Source organism: Hakea prostrata, chromosome 7 (assembly GCF_041222555.1).
Source record: "Hakea prostrata isolate BN-2017 chromosome 7, UWA_Hpros_2, whole genome shotgun sequence".
NCBI lineage: Eukaryota > Viridiplantae > Streptophyta > Magnoliopsida > Proteales > Proteaceae > Hakea > Hakea prostrata.
In genome coordinates, this window is record NC_142606.1 from 33,146,883 (window position 1) to 33,157,456 (window position 10,574).

A 10,574-nucleotide genomic window follows, 5' to 3' on the forward strand; every position below is an offset into this window, starting at 1 on the left:
TAAAGTATGATTACCCGGTACACGACTTATTGAGACGGATTCTTTGTAAACATAGTATTTTTATCCTATGGACTAATTAATTTCCATATGTATCCGTACCCGAACTTACTAACTATGGTAATTACTAGAATTGGATATTACATTTACACTAAAAATATACTAAAGTTATATAACAACAATCTCAATTTTATACCAACAAAATACAGTTAGTTATTAATGCGTCCAAAATCTGCTTAGCCCTTAGATCTCCAATGGATGACCTGCAAAAACAATTGTCAGATGTGGCTCGACTGCTGGGATCGGGAGTCCACCTCCGAAGGCTAAGTCAGCTAATGAACTGATCACAAAAGGCTCTGCTAGAGTACATAGCAAAAGTATGAATACGAATAGATGGAATACGATTCAGATACCTTTATTGAAAGTAGGTTGTGTCTTATATAGCGTTTACCGTCGAATCTCCTTCGTTGTACTTACTCGAGCCTTCTTCGGGTGGCCGTCCAATCTTAACAATTAGATCCGTTGTTAATAGATCTGTTCGTGGTAGGATAATGGATAACTACACGATCGTAGCATGACAGTTATTTGAATAAACACAATCATTTTCTCCTGCAGGTGCCGCTAACCGTCTACTTGACCGATTCATCCACTCCAGTATCATGGATTTGGACGTACTTGTTGATTGAGTAGATTACTTCCTCAGCAAGTTATCTCTTAAACCCAGCCCGCACGGATGCGAGTCGGTTTGTTTCTTCCAAACCGGGGTCGAGGGTTAAACCAAGGGCGAATCCGGTTCGATTATGATTTCTTCTGTATCACGAGCCCCTCAGACCAAGCGTTCGGGCAATTCCGAGGGCTTGGTTTGAAATGGACCCGTTTGTCGGATGAAGGTCTTGCATAACCCTTCGCTTACTAAACGTCGTATCGCATTTAATGTGGCTGCATCACTTTTTTCCTCTAGTTTTGTGAATGTCTTCACTTTCTATGGGGGTGACGCCATGCGTCCTCTACAGTCCGAAATCATCATTGCTCACGAAATCGAAGCGACGGTTTCTCAAAGCGCTTTGTTCGATTCAAATTTTTTTGAAACGTCTTTCGATCTTGATCGTTGATGTTGAATTTATCTTGACCGTACACGTCCTCGATCATCTGTATGCTTAGAAGCGATTCATTGTCTTCATATATTTCATTTTCTTTGTCTGGAATTTGAAACTTCGTCATCTTCCTCGTGCCCTAATACTCTTCTCGCTTTTAAGCTCTCTGCTTTGGTGAATCAGTAAGTTCACTGACTCTTTTGTACCCTTTACTTGTTGTCTCAATCTTTTCTTTTACTTTCATCTCCGCTTTACTTTTGTAAAAAACCAGAACCAAACCTTCATAGTAATGGAAGGTGGTAGGGTTTCTTCTGAAGGTCTTCCTGAATATAGCGCTGGTAAGGGCGATTCAGGTGGTGAGTCTGTCTCTATTCCCCTTGACCAATCAAATAGTGATAAGAAGACTTTTAACGCCCTTTGGCATGACTTCGAGGAAGTGAACCAGCGGAAAAGAGCAGAGAAAAGCATTGAAGTTCCTTCCGTGCATCCTGAGTCTGGACCATCCAGAACTCCCAAAGTAATTGCCGAGGCTTTTGGGCAGTCTATGCAACCTAGCAGGTCCAATTCTGCATGCTATTACCCTTTCGCTAGGGGAATTGAAGCCGAATGACCCGTGACAATGGTGATATGACTCTGTTTAATCCTACAGTGATAACCAGTCCGTGTGAAGACATAGTGGTCCACTATTGCTCATGCAATGGTAGGGTTGCATATGTTAGGGTTAGGCTCATGGACGTCGTAACCAATCCGTGAGGGATTAGAGTGACTAGACCTACGCAGAGGAGGGCTGATGTTATATCTTAAAGCATGTCAACTATCTAGAGACTTGCATTGTTAGATCTTAGTAGCATTTATATTATTGCATATCATTCATATCATATATGCATTGCTGATTGTGTTGACATATATATAAGAAATGTGTTATCCTTACTGAATTCGTCAGAACTCATTCCTTTCTTTGTATGTTATATTAATCTGCACAGATGGTTGCATGTCCTCGGAAATTGGAGCGAATTCGTATGACCGAACCCTCTCGTATGAAGAAGATGTGGCACCGTCAGTAGGAGATGGAGATAGTTTGCATGCAACCTCTTGCGAATGCTTGGAGTGCGCTTATAGCACCCATTGATGGGTGAAGGAGGCAAATTGCCAGAATTTTTGAGGATTGTTTGGAGAAGAACTAGAGAACTCCATTTCTTGCTATTCATGAAAAGCACTATTTAGCTTTAGACAAAGAAACTAGAAAGAAGATAATTTAGTTTATTTTGATTGCTTATGCTGAACTTGATTTTACTTTTGAACATTGATTCTTTATTTGATTATTTTATTGAAGTATTTGGACTCCAGTAATCCTTTAGATTAATTATTTGAACTTGCTCTTGATTATCTATTTCCTGCATTAATTATATTAATGGGTAAGACCATGGATCTGTGATGGATCGCACCCATGGGTTGTCGGGTGGGTAACCGAGACCGGTAGGTGGGGTGTGACACTACCCACCCATTCTGGTTCTCCTAGACCAGAATATGACAGTGTCGCTTGCTCCTTCAAGTAAGAGGGGTAGGCTTCTAGGCAGGGGCGGAACCAAGATTCTATAGTGGGGGGGGCGAATAATAAAAGTTCAGATTGGGGAAGCACCAATGCTTTTTCGGCACACATATTGTGTGGGCCCCTTATAAGACCCAGTAGGGTCCCACCTATGAATTATTTTATTCTATAAAGAAATACGCCTACATATATTTTGTGGGGCCCACATATATTTGTCAAAAATAGATAAATTATTAATAATGGTATTTTTTTCAACAATGTATAGGTAAATTAAAGCATCAGTTTACCAACGGGGGTTGATCCAAGCGTTGCGGCTTGGTTCGTGCACTTTGGTTCTCTTAAGCAAGGTTCCGGTATCGAATCCTTGTGGATGCAAAATATCCCCGCTGGGATACTCACCCACCACAGCCAGGTGTGCGACGCGGGTCATCCAACCACCAGGTTGGCAAACCGAAAAAAGAAGAAGTATATTTTGAATATTTAATAATAATTTTTTTTCAAAAATTTCCCTTAACCCACATTGATAGAAGGAGAATAATTAGGAAGAAAAGATGTAAGAGAGAAAAGGGGAGAATAAATAGAGATTGAGGATTTATTTTTAAATAGAGATGACATTTATACCCATTATTTTACTGTTAAAATTTGTTTTCAAATTTGGGGGGCCCAAATAGTGATATTTCCCATGTGAGGAGAGAAAAAAGCTGAAAAAAAAATAAAGGAAACTAATATAAAAAATGAAAATAGTGGGTCCGCCCCTGCTTCTAGGTAAGGGGACATCCTTGATGGTGTATGTGGACTATTGGATTCGGGTAGTGGTTGATGACCCATAGTTTATAGTATAGTGACAATTCCTTTTTTATTCTTGAGCTCGAGATTTTGGGGGTGTTTGTTCCCCACTTTTGCACTATACTTGTCGAACTCTAGGTTGTGCACGTCTATCAAATGTAAATATTTGTAAATACAAATATGTAAATGTGTATGTAGTTTGCTTCCACAGATTAGTTGTCTTATCTTTTTTTCCACTGCTTATTATTATTGATCTTGTTATGTGGTTGGAATTTTATTAGTATGCCCGCAGCAAAAGGATCCTGGTTTGGTCGGGGATTCCAAGTGAGGATCTCCGTGTTGCACCTTGTCTAGGGAGTCCATATATATATATATATATATATATATATATATATATATATATATATATATATATATATATATATATATATATATATATATATATATATATATATATATATATATATATATATGTGATAAGCAAGTCGCCTCCAATGGTTATGTCAAGCCAAAATTGAATGAAAAAAGATGATTTGCAGAAATTGCGAGAGAGTGTCAAGCCAAAATTGAATGAAAAAAGATGATTTGCAGAAATTGCAGAGAGTGAGTCGCACGAGAGAGAGAGAAGGTGAGAGTGAGTGTAAGGGTTGTACCTTGCTCAAGTGACATGCCTACTTATGTATACTTAGTCAGGCATTTGCAAGACGATTATGCCAAGTTAGTTTTAGTCTACTCATCCTTTCAATCATTCCAGTTATATCAATGGCTCTGATCATATGTTGATCTCATAACTGGGTTTACCATGAACCGGACGCTAGATTGAGTTCCAACCAATTGACTTAATGATGTTGGCTGGACCAATATGAATAGGTGGTTGGGCATGCATGTTTGTTGTAACACATAGTAAACATCAGTAAACAAAGCAAAAGCATGGAAACAAGAAAATTTTGAAAAAACTAAAACAAACTATAAAAATTATAAAATGCTTATTACCATTGAATGCATCCACTAGTCCATTGATGTCATTGCTTGAATTCGTAAAAAACAAAAACATCAAATCGAGCAAGAGATTCCACAAATTGTAAATAGCGATTGAGACGGGGGGGGGGGGGGGGGGGGGGCGCCCAGGAGAAATTATTAAGTTGTCAAAAAAAATTAAGGGGACATAATAAATATATATCATATGGGGGGAAAACAAAAAAAAATTGGGGGGGGGGGGGGGAAGAAGGGGGGGGGATAAAAATTTTTTCCCAAAAAAAAAAAAACAATTGTTGTTGTGAATAATAATACAAAAAAAATAATTTTATAAAACTTCGAGGGGTGTGTGGGGGAAACAAATATTCAAATAATAACAATCAAAGAAAAAAAAAAAAAAAATAAAAGAAATAAAAAAAAAAATAAAAAATAATGGGGGAAAAACCCCCTTAAAATAAAATAAGGTAATACTCCATATATCAAAAGTAGTTCAATTCAATTAATTGACGGGGGAAAGATTCCTTACTTGGATTCGCTTTCCCTTTTATGAAGTATTCGCAGCGGAAGTCTAGATCCACGTTCTCGTTCAACCACCAAAGCTCTACCGGGGCGATTCCACAATCACTAGGAAAGGGAATGATATCCACAACCCAAATGCCGTGGATTAATGGAATGAAGATCAAAAGCGAGGAAAGGAAAAAAATTTCCTAGCCTGCGATTCTAGGAGAGAGGAGAGAGAGATGGAGCCGCCGTTTCTCAGAGATAAATCTCGTGCGAATGAATCACACACTTACTCACTAATGCGGTGGTTACCAAAATATATAACCCTATTTTGTAACCGCCCTAATAGTGAGTTTCCAATATTGCCCTTGGGCATTTAATTTATTAATCATATTAATAAATTCCAACAGCTCCCACTTGCACAAGGGCAAGTGTTAATCTTTCAATGTGTCCCAGACACACTTGTATATCCCAGATATACACATTCAATCTCTCTGCTATGTATCCCAGATACATAGACCTCTTGTGTCCCAGACACACATGTATATCCTAGATATACATATTCAATCTCTCTATTATGTATCCCAGATACATAGACCTCTTGTGTCCCAGACACACATGTATATCCCAGATATACATATATATTGATCTCTTCACTATGTATCCCAGATACATAGACCACCTGTGTCCCAGACACTAATATCCACAAGTCATACTGGCAAAATGGGTTGTGCGACCGGTGATATACCTGCACGCGTGAGCCCCAAACTAGAAACCTTCCCAGAAGGCCAGAATGACACATCACTCATAGAAACAAATCAAATAAGCATTAGTATAACACAGTGTCCTAGGTTTATTCAAACTCACCAGACTAAAGGTATCTCAATCCCTCTGAGAGATCACCTTCTTGTCCTTAAAATGTTCACTACTGTAACACATACAGTTGGCGCCAGCAAACACTTTTAGGGTGCAGTTGAATCAAACCTTTCCTTTCGCCCCAGACCATCACTACACTTAGGATTGACTCCTTTCCCGGTAGTGCCCCTTTAGGTCGAATCAATCATGACCATAGGTAACACCCCAAAGTAGCCACATCAACCCTTCGTTTCATGATGTCGTCGAAAGTCACTAAGAACACTAATGGACCATAAGGTCCAGGACTCACACAATGAGAGGAGCAGGGATCCATCCTCTTATTTCCAATGATCGCTAAGCACACATAGTATGATATATGTGCTATGGTGGAGCATTCTATATACAATAGAACGTATGTCCATCTCAACACCATACAGGTCTTAGTCTAGTCGCAACCTCTTGCGCCTAACCCGAGTTTCTTTATTGTCGCCACCCTAGCGCCACATAAAGTACTCGCACCTGGCTCTTATAGGCAACATGAATAGTGGGAACATTCATGTCGATTCTCTTCACAATAGAGAAACTCATCTTGATTCCAAATCAAGGCGACATCATGATTATGAATTGACCTACACAAAGTCATTCACAATCCGTCTCATCTCTGCTCGCCTCCAAGGCGCCAGAGGCGAATGCTCGTGTGAGTGAGCCATTCTCTTGCCTATTGACATATCTTGTTTTATGCTAGAAAAACACAATCACACAGAAAGTGAATAAAATAAATGCTGGAATGAACTCATATTACTCAATAATAAGAAAGTCTCAGTACAAAAATAAGTCATAATCTACGCAAGCCCAAGGATTTTTCATGAGAAATAAAAAACATCCTTGGCTATAGGTTTGGTAAGAGGGTCAACTACCATCAAACTAGTAGATATATGCTTAAGTACAACTTTCTTCCTTGATGTAATGTCTCTAATAAAGTGATATCTCAACTGTATATGTTTGGTCTTCCCATGATACTTGGGGTCCTTGAAATAGCTAAGAGCTGCCGTACTATCACAGTAGACAAGGGCAGCCTCTTTGGATGTCATCACAATCCCAGTATGTCGAAGGAATCTCCTCAACCAAACAGCCTCTTGAACCGCAGCTGAGCATGCCACATACTCTGCTTCCATGGTCGAGAGGGATATACAAGCCTGCTTCTTGCTACACCACGAAATGGCCCCGCCATTCAGCAAGAAAGCATATCCAGAGGTTGATTTGCGCTCATCGATGTCTCCAGCCCAGTTGGCATCACTATAGCCAACTAAGCGCAAATCCAATCCTTGGTAACACACCATGTAGTTACTTGTTCCTCTGAGATATCTCAATATCCTCTTGACTGCTTTCCAGTGCTCTATGCCTGGGTTTGATTGGTACCGACTAACCAAACCCATTGCATAACAAATATCCGGCCTAGTACACATCATAGCGTACATAAGGCTACCCACTGCATTGGAATATGGAACTCTTTCCATCTTGGTTTTCTCCTCTGGAGTCTTAGGACCCATATCAAGGCTCAAATGCAAACCCTTCTCCACTGGAGTATCAATTGGTTTGCAGTTGTGCATCTGGTATCTCGTCAAGACATTGTCAATATAGGTCTCTTGAGATAAACCAAGTAATCTCTTTTGCCTATTTCTGACAATCTTGACACCAAGCACATAGCTTGCTTCACCCATGTCCTTCATATCAAATACGGAGGACAACCATTTCTTAATGGTTTCCAATAGCTCCTTGCTATTGCTAGCCATAAGTATGTCATCTACGTACAGTGTCAAAATGACATAATTATTATCAGATCTCTTGGTGTAAACACAGTGGTCTTCCTCAAGCATGGAAAAACCATTTTCCATCATAGCTTGGTGGAAGCGCACATTCCACTGTCTAGATGCTTGCTTTAAGCCATATATGGACTTCTTAAGCTTGCACACTTTGCGCTCAAGTCCATTTGCTTCAAAACCTTGAGGTTGATCCATATAGATCTCTTCCTCAAGTTCTCCATTGAGAAAAGCAGTTTTTACATCCATTTGATAAAGCTCCAAGTCCAACTGAGCAACAATGGCTAGTATGAGGCGAATTGAGGCAAACCTAACCACAGGGGAAAAAGTTTCCTCATAATCAACGCCCTCTCGTTGGGTGTAGCCCTTAGACACTAAACGAGCCTTGAATATCTCAATAGATCCATCCGCCTTTCTCTTGATCTTGAGAACCCACTTGTTCCCAATTGCCTTTCGGCCCCGCGGCAAGTCAACCAAGTCCCAGACATGATTAACTTTCATCGACTCCAACTCTTCCTTTATTGCTTTCAACCATTCCTTTGAGCTTGACTCCGCAAGAGCTTCTTGCTTGCTCTTTGGTTCATGCTCATCGACTGATGTCATCTCACAGTCGATCTCTTTAGGAGTTACCATGTAGGCTTCATCCTCTATGTCGAAACGTCGACGAGGAACTAGCCCACGCCCACTACGGCGCAAGTGCATGTCAGATCGCTCACCATCTAAGGTAGCTATCACATCTACACTCCCACTCCCACTAGGATCTTCTGGATGAACCCCAGGTTCATTACCCAGAATCTGAATCCCTGGAGTGACAAGACCACTATCTTGTATCTCAAAGAATTCCGATGATTCTTTGTTAACTCCTGAAAGAGATGGAAAATCATTCTCCAAGAATGTTGCATCCCTAGACTCAAGTTCCGTTCTCCTCTCACCAAGTCCAATGAAGACGTGGCCCTTTGAGGGTTCAGAATATCTCACAAAGATACACTTTCTTCCTCTGGGTCCAAGCTTTCCATATTGGTGAGAAGTAGAGTGAACATATGCTACACATCCCCATGCGCGCAAGTAACTCAAATCTGGCTTCCTTCCGGTCCACAACTCATATGGTGTGGAAGGAACCGATTTGGTTGGAACTTTGTTGAGGATATAGGCCGCAGTCAGCAAAGCATCTCCCCAATAAGAGATGGGTAGATTTGCCTGCGCCATCATGGATCTCACCATGTCTAGCAAGGTTCTATTCCTCCTCTCAGCAACCCCATTTTGCTGTGGAGTCCCTGGAATAGTAAGTTGTCTAGATATCCCCTTTTCATCACATAACCCTTTGAACATATCGGAGATATACTCTCTACCTCTATCCGTTCTAAGAGTTTTAATCCTTTTATCTAATTGATTCTCAACTAAGCTCATGAATTTCTTAAAACATTCCAGAGCTTCTGACTTATGAGAAATTAGATAAATGTGACCATACTGTGTATAGTCATCTATGAATGTGATGAAATAAGACTGTCCTTTTCTAGTATGCACATTCATGGGTCCACACACATCTGAATGGATAAGTTCTAAAGGAAGAGAGGCTCTCAAAACCCTTTTAAATGGTTTTCTAGTTGCTTTTCCTGCTAGACATGACTCACAAGTTGGAAAATCAGATAGTGAACCTTGGCCTAAGAGACCTTCTCTTGCCAACCTGTTCATCCTATCTAAGCCAATATGTCTTAGTCTAGCATGCCACAAATTAGAAACAATACACACAATATCTTGGCAAACAAAAGCACTACTAGAATTAAATGAATAATCAATTGTATCCAATACAATGAAACCATTCAGAAGAAAACCATAACCATAAACTGTATCACCCAGATACAAAACCAAAGAATTGTTTTCAAATACAACTCTAAAACTATGTCTCATAAACCACTCTTGTTTATGTTCCCACCTCTGTTACTTTGCCTAGACCACTGAGGTTGAGCTCTCTCCTTCTTGCGCTTGAAGCCTGCACCCTTACTAGTGCTTGCTTCAGCAGCAACTACTTCAGTGTGAGGGACATCGGCCAACATCCGATCCTCCTCTAGCTCAAGGTGCTTGGCAGCTTGATCAAATGTCTTGACCTCATCAACATGAGTCAAGAAGATCTTCATTTGCTCCCAAGACTTAGGCAATGACCTGATGACGCAGAGACTTGCTTCTCATCAGTCTTCTGGCTCCCACATGCGCTCAACTCACTAATCATGTTAGACATGATGGTTATATGCTGCCTCATGGTGTGACCCTGGCGCATCTTATAACCGTCAAAGGTGAGTCCGAGCTGGCGGCCTCTTGTGGTGGAAGTCCCTCCATACTGGAACTTCACAGCCTCCCAAAAAGACTTTGCAGTTCTATGCTTCTCATAACGAAGCATCAGGTCATCCCTCATGGAGCTCAGGATTGTAATCCTGGCTACCCGGTCTTTCCTCTTCCAGGCATTGTAAAGCTCAAGGTTCCTGCTATACTGTGCAGTGGTACCTTCCTCAGGTGGGGACATGGTCTAGTTTACGGTTTCTAGCATGTTCTATTCTTTTAGGAGATACTGCACCTTTCGGTGCCAAAGGTCATAATACCTCTCATTCGGTTTATCTCCTTTCGCGAAGTTAGCAACAATGCTCTTGGTAGCAGCCATTTATTCTAGAGACATTACATATTAGAATGAGTTCAACTATTCTAGCATAAAACACAACTCAAGCAACAGAAAATCACACTAGCATAGTCAACCTATGGGATAAGCATTTAAACCAAAAGAGATGCTAACAAACATTCAATCAAATTCTCATGCAAACCCACATAGACTTATACACTAGTTTCATTCTGTGCAAGAAACATGATTGATAGACCCAAAATAAAAAATAGTTTTATTAAAATAAAACATGCAATCATGTTCAAGCTATGAGGTGGTTCACATAGAACACTTCTACCTCATTAGCTCCCACTAGGCCCCAATAGGCCCTCAATGCCCAAACATCACAC